Source organism: Phascolarctos cinereus, unplaced genomic scaffold, assembly GCF_003287225.1.
Source record: "Phascolarctos cinereus isolate Bilbo 61053 unplaced genomic scaffold, phaCin_HiC Scaffold_2;HRSCAF=192, whole genome shotgun sequence".
Classification (NCBI taxonomy): domain Eukaryota; kingdom Metazoa; phylum Chordata; class Mammalia; order Diprotodontia; family Phascolarctidae; genus Phascolarctos; species Phascolarctos cinereus.
Genome location: NW_027555625.1, coordinates 362,835,804 through 362,863,515, shown reverse-complemented (window position 1 = coordinate 362,863,515; position 27,712 = coordinate 362,835,804). Strand labels below are relative to the sequence as shown.

General features: G+C 40.2%; 1 long non-coding RNA gene across 2 annotated transcripts in view; it reads right to left on the bottom strand.

The window, feature by feature from the left end:
* The window catches only part of LOC144455655 (uncharacterized), a 186,895-nt gene extending 160,511 nt beyond the window's left edge, over window positions 1-26,384 (bottom strand). The window contains exon 1 of one of the 2 annotated variants that reach the window (XR_013484376.1): window positions 26,196-26,384. This is a non-coding gene — a long non-coding RNA (uncharacterized LOC144455655). Of the gene's footprint in view, window positions 1-7,586; window positions 7,727-26,195 lie in introns of those variants that run through there. The other variant, XR_013484375.1, reaches the window with a different exon arrangement.
* Window positions 26,385-27,712: the final 1,328 nt, after the last annotated feature.

Below are 27,712 nucleotides of genomic sequence, written 5' to 3'. Positions count from 1 at the left end.
ACTATTCCTGCCAACCTGTGGTAAAGCCTTCCGAGATCATATTGGTCTGATTAGACACAGTCAGACACACTGGACCTTAACCCCAACATAGTGATGTCATTTCAGTTCTCTTCAAAGACAAAAGACAACAAACAACCAACCAGTCTTTATTTTTAATTTTATCTAGTTCTCTAATTTTAAACACTTCTCCTTTTATGATTGTTTTGTTCGTTTCTCGGTTTTCTAATTTTTTAAAATTGCACTCTCCAATCATTAATCTTCTCTTCTTCTATGTTGTTAATATATGTTTTCAAAGATATAAATTTTCCTGAGTACTGCTTTAGCTATGTCTCATAAATTTTGGTGTGTTGTCTCATCATCATAATTCTCTTTAAAAATAGTTATTTATTGCTTCTTTGATTTGTTGTTTGACCTACTCATTATTTAGGAGGCTGTTAGTTCTTATTTAGGTTCATATCTTTTGAGCATGTTTTCTTTATCGATTACCATTTTATCCCATTATTCTGTGGTGTATTGCAATATTGTATACTGGAGAGAGTATCAGGCCTAGAGGCAAGAAGAGCTGAGTTAAAATCCCACATCTGACATTTAATAGCTAAATGACCACAGAGAAGTCATTCTCTCTAGGCTTTAAGTTAAGAATGTGAAGTTAAGCTTTAAGTTGCCTATAAAGTTATATATGGGTTAGGATCTATACACCTGAAGTTGCCATACCAGTGAAATCAGAAATCCATGATGTATGGTTTATAAAACATATGCTTAATATTTCCACCTGTTTACATTTCTTTGACTGCTTTCTATCATAGTATATGAGTAATTTTGGTAAAAATTTAGAAATCACTGAGGGAGTTTCAAATTTAAGTTTTCCAATAATATGTTCTACTTTTTCCTTCTATTTGTTTTCTATTAGGTAAATCTTGCTCTGTTAGAGGACCATTGGAGTCCTGTATTTATTATATTCCAAGAAAGGGGTTTTTTTGTGATTCATTAAATTTTAATTTAAGAATTTAGGTGCTATGGTATTTTATGTATACATATTTAATAGAAGTGTTGTTTAATTACATATGGTGCCTTTTATCTCCCTTGACACTTTCAATTTTTTATTGTTTTATTGTTTTATTGTTTTATTGTTTCTTTCTTTGAAATCACAATTCCAATTCCTCCTTTTTTGGAATTACTTGAGGCATATGAAATTTTGCTTTAGTCCTCCATTTTCATTTGATATGTATCTTTATGATTTAAATGTGGTTTCGTTTGTAGAAAATTTCTGGGGCTTCTTTTCTTATGCATTTTTTTTCCTTCTCTTATGTTTTATTGGAGAATTTATTCCATTCACATTTAGGGTTATTATTAAATTTTTACTTTTTGCCATTAAATTCTGTTACACTGATTTTCCTCTCCTCATTTAAATTGGCCTTCAGTTTGTTTTGTTTTAACTAATTTTCTCTCTTGTCCTCCCCTCACTCCACCTCTTTCCTCCATTTCTCTCTGTCTCTGTCTCAGTCTCTCTCCCACCTTCCTTATCCCAGGCCAAATGCAAGTATGAAACATATTTCTCATTTGTAGCTTTCCTTTCCAAGAAACAACAATTTAATTCATTCTCTTTCTTATTAATAATTTTCCCTTGTAGGATACTCTAGAATTTTGTGTCCTATTCATTGGCTTTGCACTGATATTCTTTCATTACTCTATTACTCTCGTACAAGGAGGAGTTTCTGAAAGACAAAAGCCTCTCTCTCATCTTTCTGTTTAGCCCAGCTGTTAGTGCAATTAATGATCAAACACTGCACCTCCCTTCCCAATCTTCCTCCCCCTTTTTATGGATCTTCTTCAGACAACCCTCACTCCAAAAAAAGTTAATATTAATATTGGACTGATTCAAAGGGCTCAGTCCAACTAGCTTCCTCTCCATCTTAAAAAAACAGTACTTCATCCCTCTGAGCCTATGCCCTTCCATATTCACCTATTCTTCATGCCAGATACCCCCCTCCCAAAACCTGGACTCCCAGTCTTTTGAGATAGGAGGCAAACCCAAGAATCATATCTTTTTTTTCCAAAGAGAGGGAAAGAGTATGATTCTTTCTTTGTAAAATTCTGAGTTTTCCCTCTCTTCTCCACCCAAGACCAAAATATCATGTCTTTAGATTCCCATACCCTCATTTTCAACTTTTTTTTTCCTCTCTCCTCACTCTATCTAAAAGATCTGCTTCTTTATCCAATTGATTGATTAATGAGGACATATGGATTTTAATCCAGTAAATATTTATTCAGTTCTTTCTCTTTCCCTTCTCCTGATTCTTTAGCTCACCCTGGAAGTTTGTCCACAGATGTCCTTTTTTTCTGGTAGGCTTAACGGTGCTCAAAGGATACCAACTTTTGATAAGATTATCTAGCCCTAAATGCATTTAGCCCTGAATTCTTTGATTAGTGTTTTCTTGCTAACATCACTGGACTGCCTTCCTTATGTTTCTTTTGTTTGAATTTGCATTTAAGATACCCTGTTGGGCTTTACATTGCTTTCTTTCAAAAGTCCATCTTTTAATTGATGTAAACTCAGCTTAGCAAGATATGTTATTTGGGGGTGCAGATCAATCTCCTTTACAATGTCATATTCCAATTTCCTTTGAATTCTTATAAATGATAAGTAGTATTCAGCAACTCATTCCCCTAGAGATATAAAGGACTTCTCCTGGCTTCCTGCAATATTTGTTGTTTGATGCTGAAGTTTGGAGGTTTGACCATGATAGTTCTTGGCAGTTAAACTTGGGTTTTCCTTCTGTTTACTTTCTGTTTCCAATACTCCGGGCAATTTTCTTGTATGACTTTCCAATTTATGGTAGCCAGACATTTTTATTTCACCATGTTTTTCTGGAAGTCCTGCAATCCTTAGATTATCCCTTTATATACAATCTTCTAATTCAATTTCTTTGACATAGAGACATCTCATATACTCTTCAAAACTTGCCTTTGCTTTTGCTAAATTTATTTCTACCTCCGTTTTGGGGAGTTTCAAAATTGTCACCCTCTTTTTCAGAAAATTTACTCTTTTGCAATGGCTCTTTGCCATTTGTTATAGGTTGTCTACTCATGTTTGTCCTTTTGATTACTCCTCTTAGAGCTCTAATTTCCACTCTGATTCCTGTTTTTATTTCATTTATCTTTTAAAATTTGTCCTTCTAAGCCCTTCTGTCATTCTTGTGATTGTACTTGGAGTCATGGAGAATTTGTTGAAATATTTTCCTTTTCATCAGGGATTTTTTAATATATTTTCTTTTCTTCATAGTATTTGATCATTGTATTGATTGTATATTTTTCTTGATCGCTGATTTTCCTACCTTTTCTCTGGTGGTCTTCCTATAATGAATTATTTCCTTTTCTTTCTGTGCTGTTTGTTATTTATCTACTTCATTTGACTCATTTCTTGCTACTTCGAGATAAAGTGTGGTTGCTCTTGGACAGGAACTCACAGTCAGCCATCTTGCCACAAGTGCCCCTTTGCTTTGAGTCTCCTTCTTGAGTTGTCATTTATCTTTATCTGTTGTCTTTCTAGCTATTTAGGGGTGCCAGGTTGGGGTTCCACCTTATGCCTAACCTCAAACTCTGCTTTCTTGCCAGAGTCCCCTTTTTTCTATTCTAGACACCTTTGGAGAGTCTAGGCCTTTTTTCTCATTCACAGACACCCACCTAGCTGTCAAGGTCATTAGGGCTGAAAGAATTAATGAACAGTCACCCTCTAGGAGGTGAGGAGGATGGATAATTGTTGAAAGGAGACTCTAAGAAGCAATCACATGGAGCTAAGAACATGGGGCACTACAATGCATGAACAGAAGGTATTGGGTATGGTTAGAAATAGTGAGCTGGTAACCTGCCCTTTTTTTTTTCTTTGTTTTTCTAAAGAATTATATTGTAAGAACTTGTTTCCTTTATCCTCTGCTTCTTGTTTTTATTAATTTTGTCACATTTTCTGCTTTTTTTAAGGTGGTGAGGGAGGAGGTGAGCTTAGATGCAACCTCTCACTCCACCATTTTGTTTATCACTTGTCATCACCCATTTGTGTATGCCCATTTGAAGCTGTCACCAGCTCATTTGTGTACATCTTACATCCTGCTAGTAGAATGTAAAGTCCTTTAGGATAAGAACCATTCCTCATTTTATCTTTGTATTGTGAGCACCTGGCACAGGGCCTTACACTTAGTAGGCATTTAACAAATGTTTTTTGAATTGTGCCTGGAGAATGACCAGTAGTCCAGTTAGATTGGAGTGTATGTGGTACATGGAAGGGAATAGTAATAGAGAATCCTGAGAAGGTAGAGTATCATGGTATCATGGAGGGCCTTGAAAAGGAGCCGAAATAATTTGGATTTTATTCAGTAGGCAATAGGATTCCTTCCAGCTCTAAAATCTTTTCTCCAAGTCCAATTGCTAAAATCCCTTCTAGCTCTAAAATTTGGCAGGCCTTCATAAACAAAGGATAGGACATTATAATTATTTTGAGATTTAAAACTACCCCGTGCCTTTTCCATGTGATGAGAATCTAACCTTCCATCTGAAGAGACCTTTTGTTTGCATCCAATCCACACCATATGGGTGGTTACTTACAGAACAGGGCTATTGGCCCATCTTGAAGTTGCAAGGTCAGCTCTAGGAAATTGCAAAGAGATTAGTCAAACTGGGATCTCAGGTTGCAGGTCTTTCTTGTAATAAGGAAACCTCATAAAGAAGTGACCCTTGTTTTATGAGAGTAGTTTGACAGTAAATCAAGCTTCCTTTAGCAAATCATCAGTGGGTTTAGGATTGCCACAGTTATGCTATGGTTTGACAGCTGATCTCCTTCTGGCTAAGCCAGTGGGCAAGCAGGATCTGTTACTAACTCAGGCCACAATCGTGTCCTGGGAATCCCAGGAGTCGTCATGCTGGCTTCCTGGATGAGGTGGCATTTAAATTGGGCTGTAAAGGCTCAAAGGAGGGGAGGACATTCTGGGAATGGGAAATAAACAGAATGAGCAATGATGTAATGAAAGCAACAATGGATACAGAGTAAGAAGTCATGGGTTTGAATCCTGGTTCTATAAATAATAATTAGCTGTGTAATATTGGGGAAAGCCATTTGGTTTCTCTAGGTCTCAATCCACCTCTAAATATAAAAGGGGAGTATTGCTCAGAGGGCTCCTGATCAATTGATTATGCTTCCTTCCCCCCCCCACCACCACCCACTTGATGAAATAACAGGAATTAATGTTCAGGTAACAGAGACAATTCGGTATGATGGTTTTTGCCACTTTGAGACTCTGAGTGGCAGCATTCAAATCCAGTTTAAGGCATAAAACATTGAGGGACTCACAGGCCAAGGACTCCTATTCAGATTGTAAAGGGTATGAAATCAGGCCAATGTAAAAGAAGCACAAAGAAGTATTTAGTAAGTGTGAAGTTCCTCAGTCAACTTAATGGGATTATAGGGTGGCTAACCATTGGCTGTCGGAAGGATAAGCCATGCCCCTGTCAGCCTGAAAGAGTGCCCAGGCTCTCTAAGAAGAGAGTCATCTTTGGCCTTTAAGAAGCAAGTCAGCTATAGAGGAATAGAGCAGCTCTCAGGAGGAAACTGCTCTTCACTTTTATCCTGGTACCTCTTTCAAAGGATAGTTGGGGGATAGAGAGGAGAGAGGGGTACCATCCCATTTCCCCGTCTGCATTGACATCATGCAGGAGAGACATATCTAGAAGACAGCTATGGAGTCAAGTCTAATTACAGAGAAGAAAAGGCCCAGAGAGCCCAATAGAGACTGTGTGCCCAGTCTGAGAGCAGTGCTAAGATGTCACGAGAAAAGACATTCACTCCCTGCAGTGCTACAGGTACAAATTACCCTGACCCTGGGTTGTTGATGGTGGTGGTGGTGGTCGTGGTTTGTCCTTCATTCTTGAAGAGGACTGATGACATCAGAAAGGTGATGTCTTGACTTGCAAGTGAACTGTCTTTAAGTGAGGCATGGCTGTGCAAAGTCATCAGTCTCACTCTTTCCTCCAGAGTCATCTGAGTCAAATGACAAGATATCGATAGGTCAGGAATACTAGAGATGGCCCAAGATACAGTGGGAGACCTTAGCCTTTTTACGCTAACATTTTTGCCAAGTCTCAGTTTGTCTGAGGCAACACCCATTCAGTCATTTAAGGCAAGGTAAGAACTGAGGCAAAAGATGGCCTAGTTTGCCTATTCTAAAAAAAAAAAATCAAACTGGGAAGAGAAGAACCTCAGGATTTCTGGCCTGAACAGAAACAATTACTATTCACACTCACTCTGAGCCATCAAAACCCAAACAAAGACCAAATGAAACCTGGGCTGGAACCTATTTTTAGTTAAATAGTGAGAGCCAGAATGTGATTTGAGTTTAAGGCATGGTCAAGTAACTCCATCACTACCTGGGTGATTGACTACCAGTGTACTCGATGTGTGCCCATTATTTTGCTGTGTGTATTTGTGGGCAAATGTGCCCACAAAGAGGCCACAAAGAGGGAGAGAGGTTTTGTAACTACTGTCCATTTCAATAAATGCCTTTACTTTGAGCTAATCATGTCCTCTGGCTGACTATTAAAGGTAAATACATTGGTCTGGGCTCATGGACTATTGTTTTAGGAGTTCAGATGCAGACTGGGAAAGTCATCCCAGGAGACTCAACTCACTAGTGAGATTTTGGCAGAAGGGGGTTTGCTGAGAAGGAAGCACTGAACACATGATCCTATGAATCATGATGAAATTTAATAATCAGCATTTTGGCCTGAGTTAGGTGCTAATTATTCAATTTGATTCAACAATCATTTATTAAGAGCTTACTATGTTTGAGGCACTGAACCAGGCACTAAAGATACAAAGACAAAACAGGAAATGGTTCCTACCTTCAAAGAACTTATATTCTACTGTTTCACTTAGACCAGACAGAAGTTTCCCCATCTCTGGTAGCTTTTTTAGAGTTGGAAAGGACCTCAGAAGTCATTTGGTTCAAAACCTTACTTAAAGATGAATCCTATCTTCACCCTAGCTGGGAAATGGTCATCTATTTGAATACTGCTGGGGAAAAGGAACTCTCTTTTTCCCTATGTAGTCCATTCTATTTTTAGATACCTCTAATTATTAGGAAAAAGGCTTTGTGGCATAATGGGTAGGAGATTAGCTTTGAGGTCAGGATTATATGGGTTAAAGTCCTACACCTGAAATAGACTGATCATGTGACTACCCTATGATCTTTATCTCTAAGTTTTAGCCACTTAATCTCTATTACTACAAATAGATAGATAGATAGATAGATAGATAGATAGATAGATAGATAGATAGACAGACAGATAGTTTACAAATTATTTTTTGAACTGCATATGTGGGGAAGATTTTCATACTAGAAGTTCCCCACCCCCAATGAAATCATAGGTCTGAACAACAACCAAAAAAATTTAAGGAAATTCTTCCATAACGTGACAGAAAGAAATAGAAAACTGAATCCAAAAGGTCAACATGCTTTTGGCACTCAGAAAGGACCACAAGGTAACAGTTTCTAAACTATCTCACAGACGACACAAGAAGACAATCATATTAAACCTACTTTTCTCCAGCTGAGGGTCCAGGAGCCCAGTCTTCTTTCTAGTAAGCCATCTAAGGGGCCTGGCAAGGGTCAAGGACAGAAGGGATGTAAGATAAATCCCTCAACAAATGATTCAAGTTAGTGAAGGTCCTCCCTGTGCCTTTTAGCACCCTGTCCACCCCCACAGTGCCCTTCTTCCCCCTCCCCCCGCCAAGTCTGTTCTGTCAAGAAAAGACCTGCTGTTAGTCATGAATATCTTACGGTGAATGTGAAACCAGTGCTTATTTTTCCCCGGGGTTGATTACATTTGAAACTTGATCTCACATTATGGAGCCGAATGTTTCTTCTCTCTGAAAGGTATTTCAGCCAATAGCCAGCAAGTGCAAAAGAGGATGAGGTGGGAGGAAAGGAGTTTCCTTTTGTATTAGATATGGTATAATATACATGACTGCCTAGAATCAAAGGCTACTGGCTCTGAAGTTTAAATCCAGCCTCTGACCCCCATTACTTGTGTGACTTTAGGGCAAGTCAAGTCATTTCATTGGGCCTCAGTTTCCTCATCTGTAAAGTGAGAAGTTTAGACTATGTGGCCTTTGAGTTTCCTTCAGGTTCTAAATCTTTCATCCTATGATCCTATGATCTTAGAAAGTTAGAGATGAAAGGAACATAAGAATCATAGAAATATAAAATATCGAAGCTAGAAAGAACCTTAGTGATCATTTAGTCTATGATTTATAAGGTGTGGTCCAGGAATCCCTGGGGTCCCTAAGACCCTTTCAGGGAGTCTGCAAGCTCAAAACTATTTTCACAATGATGCTAAAATGTCTTAATTTTGAATATGCTAAATATTTATATATAACCAACATAAACAAAGGCTCTTGTGGTGGGATGGGAAGACTCTTCAATAATTTTTAAGAATATAAACGTGTTCTGAGACCAAAAGAGTTTGAGAACTGTGGATCTTTTCGAATCCATCTTCTCTTAAACCAACATCTTTCAGAGGAGGAAACAGAGGTCCCAAAAGACAACATGATTAGCCTAAGGTCACACACACAACAATCAAATAGCATCTGGTAAGCTAAGGTTCTTTCCACTGTAACAGGTTACATCCATTCCTTCATTCTGCTTTTTTGAATTCATCCTGGTTGAGTGTTACAGATTGCGGGGAGAATCAGTAGAAATAGATGAGAGAGAGAAATTCTGTCCCATTGAGCATCTTAGAAGGAACAAAGCTGATTCATGCCTTGGTTTGAAGGACTCAGCATCTAATCCTGAAGAAAATGCAAGGTCTCTTCACTTGATCCTGCCCCATACATCATATCTGCCTTCTTAAGCAATTTCATCAGCGTCACCCATGTGCCCTGCTGGACATACAGGGGGAAAATGAGAGGGTCACTCTCACCAAGGTCCTGGAATGCGGCCAAGAGATTCTCCCTTAAGCAAGGCTTGACACGGCCAGCCTTGCCAAATGACAGCTAGGTGTCCTGAGCACTTGCTGAGGGCAACCTGCCCAAATTATTCTGAGAACACTCTTAACCAAAACTTTAGAGGGAGCCCTCGGCTTCAGCCTTTAAGCATAGGGCTGGTGATAAACTATGAGTCTCTCGCCAGAGGATCAGAGTGTCAACTATCTAGGCAATGAAATGCTTTGACCAGAGAAACTCATGGATTCCATTTCCTAAGACATGAAGACATTTCAATGTGTAGAAGAAATGTCTACTTTGATGAAATCCCAAATTTTTTAATTACTAAAGAATTATTTATTATTGTTGGGGACCTGTCTCTGTCTCTAGATATGTTATAGATATCTCCATTGAGATTATTAATGGCCTCTTTTTTTGTTTGTTTTTAATGGCTTGAGGCCTTGTATTGCTGGCAGGACATTTAAAATGTTTTACTCCAAATTTAACAAACACTAAATGGAACAAATATTAGCATATGCATAGTATGACAGGAAAAGAGGATTGTAAGTAAAACTGAAGGACTCTATTTTATGCCTCTTTCTCTTCTTTTTAAGTATATAATAAGATCAACCTGCAGCTTTCAAAGTTGTCCTGTTTATCTGACCTTCCTTCTGTCCTTTTCTCTTGATTTAAAAAAATATTTTTTTCAATTAATAAGATTTCATTTTCTCTCTCTCCTACCACAACCCCCATCCCTTGGAACAACAACACTGAAAAAGGAAAACAAAATCTGTATAGCTAATGTAGATAGTGAAGCAAAACAAATCCTCACACCAGTCATGTCGTATATATACATATATGTGTGTGTATATGTATCTATATATGTGTGTGTATATATGTATATATGTGTGTATTTATGTCTCACTCTCACCCTAAGCTCATCACCTCTCAGCCAGAAGGTATGTGGTATACTTTTATACTTTATCATTAGTCCTCTGAAATTGAAGCTGGTCGTTGCACTGATCGGAGTTAATGACCTCTTTTTGACTGAATATCTAGTTAACTTTATATAGCTGCCTGATAACATCTACTTGAAGGGTTTGGGTTAATTAATCAACCAACAAGCATTTGTAAGTGACAGGTGTTGTGCTAGGTACTAAAGATACAAAGACAAAATTGAAATATTATTTGACTTCAAGTGGCTTACATTCTACTGGGTTAGATTATGTATATACATGTGAGTACAGACAACAGAGTGATAAAGTAAATTAAAAGGTAGTCTTTTTTTGTGGGGGGAGGCACCAGCAACCAAGGAGATCAGAAAAGACCCCATGCAGCATAGTAAGCCCCAGGTACCCCTTACTCCAGGTTTTTATTGAGGCACTGATATCTCACTAAGGACTTGAGATCACTGGATCACAAATATAGAGCTGGAGGGCACCTCAAAGCTCATCTAATTCAATCCCCTCATTTTATGTACAAGAAAACTCAGACACAGAGAGGTTAATGTTTTACGCAAGGTCACATAATCAGTAAGTAGCAAAGTGGAATTTGAGCCCGGGTCCAAAAAGCCAGCATTTTTTCCCTCTAAACAGTCTCAGTAGGGACATGTCTTCAAAGACAGAACAAAGCCTTCATTCTTTTTTTGTGTGTGTGAGGCAGTTGGGGTTAAGTGACTTGCCCAGGGTCACACAGCTAGTTAGTGTCAAGTGTTTGGTCTGAGACCGGATTGGAACTCACATCCTCCTGACTTCAGGGCAGACGCTCTCTCCACTGTGCCACCTAGCTGCCCCCTAAAGCCCTCATTCTTTAACCTACCCAAGTTGACCAGTCCATCACATCCCACTAAAGTGATGCCTTAATTACCTCAGTGAAGATGCCTACACTTTATATAGGAAGTGTTTTTGGGCCACTCTTGGTAACATCTTTACCATACCTCTTCACAGTAGTCAAAGTGATACTACTAAAGCATATATCTGACCATATAGGTCTCCTGCTGTCTCTCAGATCAAATACAAATTCCTCTCTTTGCCATGCAAATCTTTTCACAGCCTGGCTCCAATCTATCTTTCTAGCCATATCATACATTAGTCCCCTTCATGTACTCTTTAGTCCAACCAAGCTGACCTTCTAACTGTTCTTCACCCACACCATTCCAACTCCATCTGGTGTCTTTGTACAGGGTGGTTCCCTATACCTGGAATGCACTCTCTCCCCACATTCTCCATCTTTTCAAACTCCTAATTTCCTTCAAAACTCAGTTCAAATATGACCTGCTACATGGTGCCTCTCCTGATCCCCTTGGTTACTGATATTTCTCCTTTCTCCTCCCCTCCCCAAAGACTATCTTTTATTTGCTTTCTCTGTATTCTGTTTATGCTTACATGTATACATGTTATCTAACCCAGTAGAACATAAGCCCCCTGAAGTCAAGCACTGGTCCATTTTTGTTGTTGTACCTTCAGTGCCTAGTACAGCACCTGTCATTTACAAATGTTTGTTGACTGATTAATTAAGCTTCATAACAGTAGGGATTTTATGTAGCTTTTCTCTCTTCTCCAGGGACTAACATGGTGCTTTAGATATGATAGACATTTAATTTCATACAATGTTGAGTTGAATTAAATTACCAATAAAACAGAACTGGAGTGGACAAAACTACTGCCTTGTCCACCCTTGAGAAGTGGGCAAATATTTTCTTTTGTCACTTTTCATACAGAGAGAGCCCTGCTTCTGAGGGAGAAAAGACCGAAACCAGAATATCTGGAAGTTCCCTCCCCCAACCCCCACTTCTGTCTCATCTGTGTTTTCCATTATGCTGTTTCACGTTCCCTGACCTCTAACACAGCATGATACCCTAAGTCTGGAAGGCATACAAGGAATAATAACAGCTCATATTCATATAGTACCTTGAGGTACATTATCTCATTTGACCTTCACAAGAGTTTCGAGAGGTATTTAGTCTAAGTATTATTACCCCCATCAGACAGATGTGAAAACTGAGCTTTAAAGCAGCAGAATTGATTTGCTCAGAGTCCACAAGAGAGTATAGTAAGGAATCACACCCAGATATTCTGATTGTAGGCCCAGAGCTCTCTGCCCATTATGACAGATCCTTTTACAAATCACAAATAAAGCAGGGGACACAACCTGGAGAAAAGAACACTTTAAAAAGACCATGGAATTTATAGATTTATAACTGGAAGGCACCTTAAGAGGTCAAGTTGTCAAACCCCTTCATTTTACTGATGAAGAAGCTGAGACTTAGAGAGACCAAATGACTTACCCAAGATCACACAGGTGGTAAGTGATAGGGACAGGATTTGAACTCAGGTTCTCTGACTCAAAAGACAGGGTCATTATTAAGTAGAAGGGTTAGAGTTGTTCCATTGGCCTCCAGTGAGCAATGCTAGTGACAATTACTAAAAGTGAATTGGTATGGAAAATACAGGGATATGTCTTACCTAAACTCTATTCCTTCCCCCCCCACCCCTACCTAGCCCAATACTAAATTCAATTTAGTAATAGATTTTTTTTTAAATTGAATGTTACAGGGAAGTTTTGGGGGGCTTAATATAAGGAAATACTTTCTACCCTTTGCCATTGTTGTTCAATCATTTTTCAGTCATGTTCTACTCTTTGTCACCTATTTGAGGTTTTCTTGGCAAAGATAAGAGTGGTTTGTCATTTCCTTTTCCAGCTCACTTTACAGATGAGGAAATTGAGGCAAACAAGGTTAAGTGACTTCCCCAGGTTCATACAGCTAGCAAGTGTCTGAGGTCAGATTTGAACTCAGCTCTTCCTGACTCCAGGCCCAGCACTCTATTCACTATAGTATGAATTCACTAGCTGTCCTCCTATTAGAGCTGTCCAACATGGAATGGGCTGCCTTAGAAAGTAGTGTGCTTCCTTTCCCTAGAAGTATGCAAGTACTACTTGGGACATATGTTGTTGTAGGCAAGATTCATGTTCTTAGGAAAAGTTAAACTAGATGAACTCTGACATCCTTTCCAACTTTGGGAACTTATGAAACAGAGAGCCGAATGTGGCAGCAAGAACGCTGCTGAGGGAGTCAGCAATAGACATAAATCATTTTACCACTTCGGGTTTCAGGGGATTGGGTTCAATGACCCCTTGGGCAACTTCTGCCTGGGACATCCCATGACTATAAATACCATCTTGGAATATAAAAGTCAATAATATATAATCCAAGTTCGTTTCCCAAGTTCTGATCTTTAAAGATCCCTGCCTTTTACCCTAAAAAAGAAGCTAGCTAAAAAGTCTTACAGCCCAAAAAAACAATGTTACTGAAGATTTTTCCAAGCCAACCCACACCATGTGTCTAAACAATATCATTTACACTGAAGAAATGGATATTTAGAAAACATGACTCGTACCAACAATACCATATGTAGCCAATCTTCTCCCATTCCACTGCACCATATTGTGAAAGGAATGGGCTGCAAAAAGTGTCCTGCATCCTGGATTGTTTATTGCTGTTTTTTCTAACAAATTAAAATGTGGCTACTTAGCAAACTCAGTCTACCACCATGGACTTGTTATTTTCCCTCTCCAGCCTCGGTTTTCTCCTCAGCAAAATGAAGCTAGATGACCTCGAAGGCCCCTTCTAGCTCTGATCTTCTATGTTCAAGGAGTCTAGGGTTCCAACCAGCTGGGACATCAGGTTCTCCAATGCCCAGAGATGGGTTTCAGCTTCCAGCCACCAGTCCAAAATTTTCTGCCCTGAGAAAGTTGCCAGAGAAGCCCTGCTTCCTTCCAAAGGCTGCTTTTCAACAAAAGATGAAACAGGCATTGGAGGAGTAAACAAAGATAAATCAGTCAGCAAGTATTTTATTAAGTACCACAGAGATAAAAATGAAAACATTCTTGTCCTCAAGGAGCTTATAACAAACACATTATAGTCCCTGCCCAAGTAAAATTTTTTTTAAAAAATTTAAGTTCCTGACACTACCCCATTCCAGGAGGCACATGGTACATGAGGGTGTGTGGTAGAAAAAAATTGCACTTTTGTAAAGCATTTTATATTTTTCAAAGGGCTTTCAGGTGTGTTATCTCATTTGATTATCACAACAATCTAGTGCAGTAGGTGGACATCTTTTTTTAAATTACTGTCCTGTTTTTAATAATAATAGCTAGCATTTATATAGCATTTTAAGGTTTGCAAAACTCTTTACAAATATTATCTCATTTGCCTTAAGGTTTACAAGGCATTTTACAAATATTACTTCATTTTATCATCACTAGAACCCTGGGAGGGAGGTGCTATTATTATCCTCATTTTACAGCTGAGGAAGAAAACTGAGGCAAAGATTAAATTACTTGCCCGGGGTCACTCATCTAGAAAGTATCTAAGTCTGGATTTGGACTCAGGTCTTCCTGACTAAGGGTCAGGCTCTCTGTCCTCTGTGCCATCTAGCTGCCTCTTGACAAATAATGAAACTGAGACCCCGAGAAATGATGTGACTTGACCAGGATCACACATCATGTGAATAGCAGAGCTAGTAGCCAAATCCAGATCTTCTGAATCAAAGTCCACAGAATTCATAAACCCCTGGAGGTGGGAGAAAGAACCAAGGTCATCTATTTCACTCCTTCACTGGTGCCAACCCTACTACAGAATAGCCTCCCCTGTTCTCTGCCTGCCCCACCCATTCCCCACCCCCAAACCCAAAGCACAGAAAGGGAGCTGGGCTCAGCCTTGGCACCTGGCAGCAGGAAGAAGTGGATAGAAAGCATATTGTCCTATTAAATAATGCACAGAGCCCAAGGCACTCTTTAATAGCGCACTTGACTGGTGCGTTTGTGGTTCTACAGAAGTACAGTAACTCCTGTGGGAGGAGTCCAGCCCATTAAATAGTGATTATCTCACCACTGTAAGTGGCTGCAGCTTGAAATTTGGTACAGCAGGCAGCGGGCACAGAGTCTGCTTTTCTAGCACATGGTAAAATTTGGTGCAATTAGTAAAGAGGGAGAACACATTACTACTATTATTATGCTATCTTGGCACTATTGGCCTGTTGTGGGTTGCTTTTTTTTTTAAGGAAAAAATGTTCGCTGGGAGCAAAAAAAAAGAAAAAAGCCAAGAATTAAAAATGCAAATTCATCCAAGATGTTTTCTGCCCAAGATGGGAACAGCCACATGACTAGATAACATTTTTAAATGTTAAACATGGGTAATTTTTGGTTTAGAAAAAAATCCAATTTGAGAGAGCCCAAGTTAAAAACAAATCCCATATACTGTTTGGGAAAACAGCCAATGTTAATGAACAATGAGTCCCTTCCTCAGGTTATGGACTATTTAAAGTAGCTACTAGAAGAAAACAAATGATGAATTCGAATGGCTGGTCCTTGGGAGTCAGAAAAACTCAAATTTTACCCAGGTTAATTTAAAATAGGTGTCCTAGTCACTTTAAAATCCAGAAATCATCCAGACATAAGTAATCAAGGCATGTGCATAAAGCCATGTCATTGTAAGGAACACACAGTTTAGAGAAGACAGCTTGCTAATAGTGGGAGGAGAGCTGGACTTGGGATCAGGGAACAGCTGATTTGTGTGCCTTTGGGCAAGTTCTTTTCTCCCTCAGGACCCCAGTCTGTTTATCTGGAAAACTAGAGGGTGGACTCTTCAAAATCCTTCCCAGCTTGTAATCCTAAAACCTTATTTGGAAGCTTGTGTTTCCTATCACAAAGGGGAGCCACCTTGTTTGTCTCTAAGGGATTTAGAAAGGGGAGCAGAAAGCACTGGACACAGAGAAGAATACTTGAGTTTCTAGTTCTGGTTTTACCGTTTTTGAGCCATGTGATCTTAAACCATAAATAATCAGTCAACAAGCATTTATTAAGCACTTATTGTTTGCCAGGCACCCCGCTAAGTACTGGAGATACAAAGAAGACAAAAACACTGCCCTGGCTCTCCAGGAGCTCACATTCTAATGGTGAGTTCCAGGGGCAAACAACTATATACATATGAAACATCTACTGTGGAAAAAGGAAATAATGAGAAAGGAAAAGGTGGGGACAAGGTAGAAAGAAGGAATTTTGGGAAAGGCCTCATGCAGAGGTTAGGTTGTCTTGAAGGAATCCATGGAGAACTGGAGGCGATAACAGAGAACATTCCAGGCATTGGGGGAGATGGGGGTGGGAGGGGTGGGGGGAGTGAGGTAGGGAGGGTGCCAGCTAGTGTAAATGAAAGTGCATGGGGCTAAAACTGATTTCATTAGTCTAGGGAACTCCCAGTGAGGAACCAGAAATGTATATATAGTCTTAGAGAGTTACCTAGGGCACTTAGATAAGTGACTTACCCAGGGTCACACAGCCAATACCTGTCTTAGACTATAACACTTTTAGTGATAATTCACATGTTAATCGCACTTTTGCGATCTAAAAAAGTACTTTCCACACAACAATACCAAAATAGATAGAATATGATTATCTCTCTTTTCCAGAAAAGGAAAACTGAAGCTCAGGGGAAAAAAAATCAACTTGCTGACAGTCACACAGCTAGTGATGATTAGAGTAAGGAATTAAACCTAAGACTTCTGCCTTCAAGCACAGTGCTTTTTTCCACTAAAATATGCTGCTTGCCAAGTCACTTCCTCTCTGACCCTCACTTTCCTCATCTGTGAAATAATCCCTGCCCTGCCTCCTCCACAAAATTGTTGTGAGAATGAAATGCAATAATTGATGTTAAGTACATTATAATTATAAAGTAATGGAAAAATAGAATTATTATTATTGGTGTAGTTATATTATTTAAATATGTAATAGCTACTTCAGCATAAACTTAGATCAAGCTGTCAATCACCTTCCTTCATAGGAGTTTTTTTCCCTCAGATAAATTTTATTTATATTTCTACTAACAAGTATTAATATTCAAATATACAATATTAATAGCTAACACTTATGTAGTACTTTTAATTTTGCAAAGTGAGATTGTAAATGTAACCCTAAGGTCTGTTACTTGTAGACTGTTAAAGAAAAATAGGTCACAACAAAAGCAGTATAACTTTAACAAGGTTGACCCCTTCTGAACTACTTTTTTTTTCTATTTGACCAAGTATTATAGTTATTGTCCTTATTTACATAGTTGGAGTCAATGTGTATCTTGTCCCTCCTTTCTTCTTTCTTCAATCAAGACTTCTTATAAATCTTCCTATACTTCTTTGCATTATTCATACCCCTCTTTTCTTACAGTAGAATAGTATTCCATTGCTTTCATAATAATTTCATAATTTGTTGCCCTTTCCCAATCGATGGCCACAAAGTTAAATTCCATTTTTTTTGTTATTAGAGGCAACCTTCACAGGGTGTCTAGCAATAAGTTCCTGCTTACAAAATAAGAAGCAATAGAGTGTGGTGGAGGGTCCTTATCCTTGGATACTAGCTGTGCTACCATGGGTAAGTCACTTAATCTCACTGAGTCTTGGCTTCCCCATTTTACAAAATGGGGAACAGGAATAGCAACTAATTCACAGGATAGTTATGAAGACCACATAAGATATCATCCTAAAGTATTCTGGGAACCTTAGTGTTTTATAGAAATGCTAACAATTAGTATTAAAATGAAAAAAGTTCATTGCCTGCTGGCCATCTTTCTCATTAGGAGCCTTATGAATTTGGTCCCGTGAGGACAGACAGATAGACAAACCAACAGACAAGATATCACAGCAGGAAAAGGACACCACCCTCTCAGGCCATTTTCCAAGGTTCAGCACACTAGCAGCATACACAATCAGCAACCACCCAGAGAAGAGCAGCCCATCCCACCCTCCCAGCTAGAAAAAACACAGCCAAACCGAAAACACACTCAAACTGAAGTTCTCCTTTCCTCCTCCTCCTCCCTTCATAACCCATTCTTCTCAGCTTGCTGAATGGTGACTGAACTGAGCTGGGCACCAAAAATCTCTTCACATATTCTCTTTCAAGTCAGCTGCCCTCCCCTTAGTGTTAACTTGTGTCTATGTAGGCAGCATGATATAGTGAAAGATTTGGAGTCAGAGGACATAGGTTCACTTCCCACCCCCGCCACTAGCTGCCAGACCAGCAGAAGCTAATTTGGACTTGTTTCCTCACCTATAAAATGAAAGCATTAGACTCAGTGACCTCTAAAGTCCCTTCTGACTCTAAAGGTGTGATCCTATGTTCCCAACCTTTAACCCCAACCTGCCATATCCACTTCAGACTTTCCTATTAATGATCTAGGACCTGCATCAGAAATGCACTGGATTCTGAGCTCTTAATTTTGTGTGCCAGGCAGTGTGCTTAAACACTGAGGATAAAAACAATTGAAATGGAACACTCCCTGCCCAAGGACATTTATTACATTCTACAGGAGAGGCAAAATATATCTATACAAGTATATACAAAGCAAATATGGGATAATTTTGGGTGGGGGAGACACTAACACCTTTGGGGATCAAGAAAGCTCTAGTGTAGGAGGTAGTATTTGAGTTAAGCTTTCACTTAAAGTAGGCATTCAATGAGATAAGGGTGAGAAAGGAGTCCTGGGAATCCTCCTTCCTCCCATCTCAAGAGGGGAGATGAATGTGGACTACCTACAGCTCCCCCAGATCACACATCCTCAATAATGACCTCAACTTTGATCTTGAGTTTTGTTTTGTTTTTCCCCCTTGGGATATTTGCAGTAGGATGCTCTACTAGCAGCTGCAGGCCTTGATGTCGGAGACCTCTAAGGAAGAAAAGATCATCTTCGACTAGAGGTAATCAGTGAAAACTTCCTGAGGTTGGTGGCATTCCCCCTTGGAGGATGGTAAGATTTCAGCAAAAGAAGGTGAGGGAGTGTATTCTAGACTAGAAACCATACAAGCAAAGACATGGAGAAGGCAGAATACAGGACAGATGAGGAGAGTAGTGAGGACTCCAGTTTGACTGGACCACAGAATATAGATAGGTAGAGAATTGCGTGAGGGCAGGCCATGGCATGCAGATTAATTGGATTTTCATTTGGGTCCTCGACGTCTTCCCTCATCCCTTCAAATAAAGCCAATCGATACAGTTTTTCACCATCAGATACCAATGAAAATCATTTCCTTTTTAAAATGTATCTCTTACCTCACCCCAAGACCTGACTGCTAACCACAAAATGCTTTTCTTTGAATAATCTTGGTGACCTAGATCTATTTTCAGTTGAGACCAAAGGTCTTGATAGACATGTGCAAAGCACCAAAAGCCAGTTACCAGAAGAGAAGATACATCTTTTCTGCACCAACAAACCGAATTGAGAGGACGTTTTTTTCTGGTTGGTTTGTAGTTGTTGTTGTGTTTCCCCTCAAGTGTTAATGAAGCTGCTGGTTTCTGCAATAGCAAGGTAGTTTTAATGAAATTGATGAAAGGAGGGAAAAAGAATTGTGCTATACAAGCACAGACTGAAAGATCTCCTGAAGGTTTGGGCTCTGCCATTTACTGCCTGTGTAACCTCTTTGGGCCTCAGTTTCCTCATATGTCTTCTTTCCTGAAGTCCCCCACATCATCCCCTTCCTCATCTTTATCAGATGAGGTCTTTGCCTCCCACTTTACTGCCATAGTTCCTTCTTTTTCCCTTTTCTATATCTAAAAATCCCTTGACAGCATCCCTCAACCTCTCCTCCTTAATTCTAGTCTCTGATAAAGAAGTGGCCCTTCTCCTAAAAGAGTCCATCTCCTCTACCTTAACCTTTGATCCCACTGCCTCCTTTATTCTCTGGCAGATAGATTACTTCTGCTATCATCCCTGGCCTCTCTCATGGTCCATCCTTCTCAGTCTACTGATTTCTTTCCTACCACCTACGGTCACACCCAAGGCTCCCACTGAAAAACTCCTCCCTGAGCCCTGCCATCCCCTCAGGCTACAGTTCTCTATCTCCCCACCCTGTCAAAGTGAAACTCCTAGAAAAAGCTGTCTACCTACACTTCCTCTCTGCTCATTTACTTACTCCAATTGCCTTCACTCATCATTCAAATGAAATTGCCCTCCCCAAGTTACCAGTGTGTGGGACAGTGACTCTAAATCAATTAAACTCAGAGACTTCTCAAGGTGGAAGCCAAAGTTACTTGCCGGGAGCGCCTGCGTTCCCGGCTGTGGTCTGATGCCGGCAGAGCGTGAAGAGAGAAAGAATCACGGGCCAGGTGAGAGCAGTGAAGAACAAACTCTGTTGATTGATGTGAGGGCTCAGGCTTATAGAGCACTGGATCAAGCAACAGTAACATTGTTATTCATGAAAAGTACAAATCTAATTAAGTGATTTCCTTACTTCCTTGTACCTTGTCTGTTACATTCTTTCCTGCATCCTGTCCTGTACCCCATCCGTTTCCTCCCTTCCAGCATTCCTGTTCTCAAGAGAGGGAACAGGGGGGTGGTGAGCCGACATCCTGAGTTTCACAGCTGTCAGGCTTAGTACAAGCTGCAGGTAACACCCAGGCTGGCCTAAGCCTTCCAACTCCCCAAAGCCGGCCCTCTACAGTTACTTTTTATTACAGTCTCGAGAGAAGGGGCATCTGCTCCCCCAGTACACTTCCAGGAAGAGAAAGGGAAGGCACAGAAAGCAAAATGAGATTATATACCCTCACACAAACAAACCTCCACCCACCACTATCCCTTCCTCCCATTGGTTGGGAGGCAGGCTTATGTTCTTAGGTGCTAAAAATCTTCATATCCCATTAGCTGGGAGGCTTACATTCAAAGACAAAGAACAAGGAAACAAGGTATAGCCAATCCAAACATACATGTCCTTATTTAGTAAACCTAATGCTGACATAGCAGTGGTGTGGTGATCAGGAGGGGGTTTAGGGCCTAATTCCCATGAGTTAGGTAATTTCTAGGAAACCGAAATTTACTGCAATTTCCCCTCCCTAATTCCCTTCCCCCTTATCCCAGAGACAAGAAAAGGCAGGAAGCTTTTCAAAGGCCAAGCAGTTCAGATTGGGGCAGGGCTATTCTTTCTGCTAAGCATTTAAAAATTAAAAAAAACAGGGTCTGAGCAGGGGGAGGGTTTTGAAAGCAACAATCAGGAAATATTAACAAAAACTATTGGTCCCCTGAAGAGGCTTCACTTCTGAGAGATCATCTCTCACACCAGCAATCTCTCCATTCCCCAAATTCAGTGGCCCTTTCTCCGTAGTCATTTTTCTTGACCTTTTGACAGTATTTGAAACCACTGGTTACCTTTTTTTTCCGGGTTTCTCTCCCCTCTCTGAGTTTTCATGGCCCTGCTTTTTCTTGCCATTCTTTCCATCTGTAGTTCAGACCTTTATCACTTCTCATCTGGATTATTGTAATAGCCTCTTAATTGGTGCCCTTGCCTCACAGAGCTGCACAAGTGACTTTCCTAAAATGCAGGTCCTGTCACTACTCCCACATCTCAATAAACTCCCACATATTTCTGTTACCTCCAAGACCAAATATAAACCCCTTTCTTTAGTTTTCAAAGCCCTTTACAATCTAGCCCCAGCCTACCTTTTGAACCTTATCTTAGATCTCCCTTCCCCTGTCCCCCCACCTCTGCACATTATAATCTAGCCAAACTGGACTATATTCATTAGATTGTAAAGTCTATGAGGGCAGAAACTGTCTTTCTTTTGTATCCTTAGCACTTAGCACAGCGCCTGGCATGTAGTAGGCACTTAATAAATGTGTATTGGATTGGAAACTGACCCTGCTGTTCCTCACATGTGACACTCAATCTCCCTTCTCCATAGCTTTGCACAGGCTCTCACCTGGAAGGGCACTCTCACCTCACTTCTGCCCATTTACTTGAAAACTCTGCTCAATCCTCACCTTCTCCAGGAACTTTCCTTTTCTCACCAGTGGCTGCTAGTGCCCTCTCTCCACCCCCAATTTGCCTTGTGTTGACTTTGTATATACTTGGGTACACACTGTCTCTCGACAGAATGTTTTTGCTGTCGTTTGAGCTCCTCATGCAAGTATTATTCTAGTTGATGTATTGTAACACTGGGGCAGCTAAGTGGAGTAGTGGATAGAGCGCCAGGTCTGAAGTCAAGAAGACTCACCTTCCTGAGTTCAAATCTGGCCTCAGACACTTACCATCCGTATGACCCTGGGCAAGTCTGCCTCAGTTTGTTCTTCTGTAAAATGAACTAGAAAAGGAAATGGCAAACCAACTCCAGTATCTTTGCTAAAAACAACAACAAAAATGGGGTCATGAAGAATTGGACATCACTGAACAACAAATTTGATCCCCAGTGCCTAGCACAGTGCCGACAGAACAGACACTTAGTAAGTGCTTGCTGATTGCTTGATTGATACATCAAATGAAGAAGCTGGTCTAGATGACATCTAAAGTCCCTTGCAGCTATAAATGTGTATGTATGTGTGTGCGTGTAAGTACATGTAAGTCATACACACATATACACATGCACACACCCCACACTATTCTGAGTACTGTGACTTGCTTACAGTCTTAGAGGCTCAGCTCTACAGGACCTAGATCACTAAGAGCAAACACAGAGCCTCCACCTTGAACTGGCCAAGCCTGCTCGCATCAGGGTGGTGGTACATATAGTCAGGGATTCTACATTCTGATCCCTTGCCCTTCCAACTTCCAAAAACAGCTATTAAGACAAGTCAAGAAATGGTTTACCCTCTAAGTGTCAAGTCTCTGAGGTTTCTACTCTTCACTTACTTTCTAGCCATTGGAAAATATAATAGCATCGAACTCCTCCTAACAATGGTGATGAAAAGAGAAGGGGCAGAGGTGACCTGCACTCTAAGATGCCAAGAGGCAGAGCCTTGAATAATGACAGCCTTCCAGCAGTGACTGCCGGTCACACTTTGGTCTTTGCAGCTACTCATATAGGTAGCAGCATCTTCAGCAACAGTCCCTGTGGATAAGAGCAGCACTGATACTTCACCTGGCAAGAGTGTTGCTAATGAAGTCAAGGTGATGGGTCTGATAGCTGGCTACGTGAGCTTGTTAGCATTCTTTTCTGTAGCCATATACTACACCCCCAAGCTGAACTGGACAGCCATTTCATAAATACATTCTGATCATAATAAGGAAGTGAGATACTGTGTATAGTTAAGTGCGAAGCCATCCCCATAGCTCAATACTTATAGTCTACTGAGGAGAGTGGGTCAAAAAAACAATCCATCTCTTCTTGGACAGATGGGAGAAAGTTGTAGTGCAAATGCCCTATGATACAACTCATTGTTACATAGATTCAGATACATTGTAGGTTAATCATCTACCTCAAAATATATCAGCTTTACATGAAATATATCCATGATTATAATAATGTCAAAAGAAAGACAAACTCTGAGTAGTTGAAAAACTAAGTTATTAAAGAACAGATAAGGAAAAAAGCCTCCTTCCTCACAGCAGAGTAGCAGAGAGAAAATGTGGCAGACGTCATCAAATAAAGACACTGTATCAGGGAGTTTTGCTTAATTGTTTTTTCTTTACTATAAGGGAGGTTTCAATCCAGAGAGAAATATTCCCAGAAATAAGTGATGTAAAAACCGAAGGCATCAATTACATTTTTTTAATTTTATTTTATGTTTTTGCTAGGCAATGGGGTTAAGTGGCTTGCCCAGGGTCACACAGCTAGTAAAAGTTATGTGTCTGAGGCCACATTTGAACTCAGGTCCTCCTGACTCCAGGGCCAGTGCTCTATCCACTGTGCCACCTAGCTGGCCCCCAATTACATTTTTTTAAAAGCCAGCCTTGTGGTGGTTCTCAGAAAAGACTTGCTTTAGTCCTGTCCATCAGGGTCGTATTGCATGTATATGTATATATACACATCCATCGACACATATGTATATGCATATACACATACACTCATGTGTATCCTATATGTGTCTCCCTCTGAGATATCCCACCCCTCCCAACTTAGCATTGGTACCGATGGACTGGAAATCCAGAAGGTGGCTGCTACTTGAAGTACTAAGGATAACCCTGTATATAACTCTTGGACCAATGAACTCTGAAAATGTTGAATGAAGGATTTCCTGTTCTGATGCTAGACACAATGGCAGATCAGAGGAAGTGGAAGAGAGGAGAAAGAGAGAGAGATCTTCTCCTCCAAGGCTCCCTACAAGTGCCTCTAGCACTTGTACTGTATCCAACCAAAATTCTAGCCTTAGAGCTTAGTTATTTTAGCCTTTCTAATTTTTGCTCATCCAATAAGGTTGATTCTGTTAATTCCACCAGAGAAAGGTGTTCGTGAACCACGTATCTTAATGGTTATTTTAACACCTTATTATCACCTTATAGTTAGAATTTTGCACCTTTGGGATGGAGTCTAAGCCAAAAATCCAACTCTCTACATACACATCATACACATACATACATACATACATATATACATATATACATATATACATACATGTACATACACACATATGTATATATACACACAAACTCTACTCTTAAATGTAAGCCTCCTTTCTAACCAATTCATTTGAGCCCTCTTTTCTAGTGTTTTATAGAGGTAAATAAAAATCATCTTATTTAAGGAGACAATTACAGATTGAAAATGTTAATTATACATTCCCACCTCCATTCCCATCCCCACCCACCCCCCACATTCCCAGTACCCAACAACATCACTTTTCTCCACCTATTGAAATCTTGGCCATACTTTAAGGCCAACTTTCTCCAGTATCCTCATGACCTAATGTAATTTTTCTCATCCTCTGAATTTTCAAAGGATTATACCTCTCTCAAGATAATTACGTTTGTTTGTACCTTTGTATGTTTGTACCTTTCTCATGATACTTAACACATTCCACTTGGTATTATAGTTCTTTTCATAGGAGCTTATCTCCCCCATTTGACTGTAAGCTCCTTGAGGGAAGGGACCAACACTATTTTATTAATCTTTTTCTCCTCTTAGCAACCAACAGAGAGTAGCTGTTCATCACATGTTTAGTGAATTTGTTGTTGAATCTGAAGACCACCTTATCCTTATGAAAAACTAGCCAGCCATGTGACCTTGGTTAAGGTGCTTCTGCTCCCAATTTTTTTTCCTCTGTAAAATGAAGGGGCAAGACCAGATGATCGCTGAAGTCTCTTCCAGCTCTAAAAGTTTATCCATGAATCTATTATTTGATGACTACATAAGGAGCAAACTTGCATACTCATGAAAAAGAAAAGTAAAGGTGTGTCTAGCTAGTCTCCAGGAAAATGGGAAAATGGGGAAAAGAGGGAAGAAGGAAGTAGAGAGAACAAATTGGATCCTGAGAGAGCCCAGATATGCAGCATTGCTCTGATAACTTGAACTAAGCTTAGATTTCAGAGGATTGTCCTTTATCTCTTCCTAGCCTGGACCTGTCTCCCCTGAGGCCAATCTGGAAACCATCATCCCCATAGCAGCTTTAGGAAGGGATCTGATTTCTAGGAACCCTCAGTGGAGGTAAAGCAGCAGGGGGGGTGGGGTTCTCCTCTGCTTTTATCCCTCTCTGGGGCCTCTACTCCACCTACCCCCCAGGGCTCCTTTGGGGGTGGTCAGACCCAGCACATGGTAACAGTCATCTTTCTAAAGCAAATGAAAACCAAACAGGCAAGCAAAAGTCAAAAGCCCTGCCAAGCCCTTGCGACCAAGCAGAACAGCTGTACATACTTTATTTTGCCCAGTCTATAATTCATGTGAAAGCGGATGGTGGAGATTTCTGTGTGGATTGTGACAGAGGATGCAAATGGACCGGGAATGGTGGGAGGTGGGTGAAGAAGAAGAGAGGAGGGAGAAAGTCAGGCAATCAGAATACCAGGTCCCAAAATCAGCATCAAGAGCCCCCTCATCAACCTGTCCAATACCCACTGCTAGTGCCTTTCTCATTATCAGGTGGAAAAGTCAAAGTTCCTTGTTGCAATGGGGGAAAAGCCCAATAAAATGACTAATTTTCTATTTAGTGCTAATCATGCTGCCTTTGGGTTTTCTTATTCTTTCCTTTTGGCCCATTTATTTTACATAAATACATTATGATGCTCCTACCACTCTGGAGAGGTGGTGGTATACAACCCCACATCTATACTCTCCCTCTAATAATCATACCCTGCCCAACAGAGAGTGAAATAGCATTAAGAGATCATCAATTTTAAATGAGCGTGAATCTATGAATCGATTATAACACTCCATTACTAGTAGTCTGTCTATTACTACAAGGCACAGGATACAGTTGGTCTTAACGCAGTCCTTCCGCTCCTGTGAATAAACCTGCTCTCCACTTTACAACACACCTCAGCCCACCTACCAGTTGGATACAGGCATCATTTAAGCTCCATTTCCAAGTCACACACAACCCTTGGAGTGCATCTTTCCCAAAGGTTCACACAATCTATTCTTCATGAGTGTGAAGCCCCCTCTAATGGGGGTCTAGCCACTCTATTTACTTCAGGCAAATGACAGATTCCATTTCCAGTATGCTTCTTTTGAAGGCCAGTCAATGTGTAAGAGGAAGAGTGGCATAAGATTTACAAAGTCAGGCTTAATAACACTGTTTTCCAAAGTGGAAATGATTAACAAAGGCCTCCAATGATTTATTTCTGTTGCCTCTCATCCTTGCCAATTCCAACCACCCAGTTCGCTGCTGAATACATACACACTCACTGTTGCAACTTGTCCTCAACTTTCTCTAGCCTCAGCATCCATTATGGGATAGGAAATTAATCCTTCCCTCCTTTCTTACCAGCACAGAGCACATTCCTGCACAAAGTACATTCCTGTTGCTGTACATGGTTTTACATAAGGAGAGAATTCCCTAACTCGAGATGCATCCAAGATAAACAGAAAAATCAAGTACATCCTGGGTACCCTGTGCAAACTAGACAGGCATTCTCTTTCACTTTTTCTTTTATTGTGCCAGAAACAGTTGCTTTCTTGAAGGCATCATCTCAAAGAATCAGGAGTTAAAGCCCCAGTTGCAACATCTTAAATAAACTGTTTTGAAATTACATTTGATGGGAATTTCCCTCTCCTTTCATTTCTTCCTGCCCCTTCTTAGTCCAATACTCCTAGCCTTCTGCCCCATCTCTCCAAGAGGGAAAAATCATTTCAATTGTTCTATCTATATAAAGGGATAGAGGTTTGGAAAAGGAGGAAGAAGGGCTAATAGATTTCCCTACATTATGAAAAGACAAACCTTTTCAATGGGAAAATAGTAGCAGCATTCAAGTAAGGCTGCCACCTTGAATTAAATGATGAAACAATTAATTTAGGACTCATAGGGTTTTAGAGATGGAAGGGATTTTACAGGGGAGGAAACTGAGTCCCAAGGTCACTCATAGCAGAGCTGAGATAACTCCACCTTCCTGACTACAACTAGAGCTCTTTTCATCCAACTCCTAATTTCCAAAGATCATAATCATATCATCACCAATATCTAATTTTTAATCACGAAAGAGGTATTGTGGTCTGATGGAAAGAATAACAGCATGGAATGAATGAATGTGATAGCATGTATTAAGCACACTATGTGCCAGGCACTCTGCTAAATGTTAGAAAAAGAAATACAAGCAAGCAAGACAATCTTTGCCCTCAGGGAGTTTATATTTTAATGGGTGGAGACAACATGTAAAGGGGAAGTAGAAAGGGGGTAGCACATGGTGGAATAGTTTGGCAATGGCTGATGAGTATAGTGGAGATCTAATTCCAGGCAAGATAAGGTAAAAATTCATTTATCAAAGCCCAGAGTCCTAGGGACAGAGTTCAGTTTCTGGTGGGAACAGAACTTTGGATACCTGGAGTATGAGCAGCATAGTTTGGAAATGG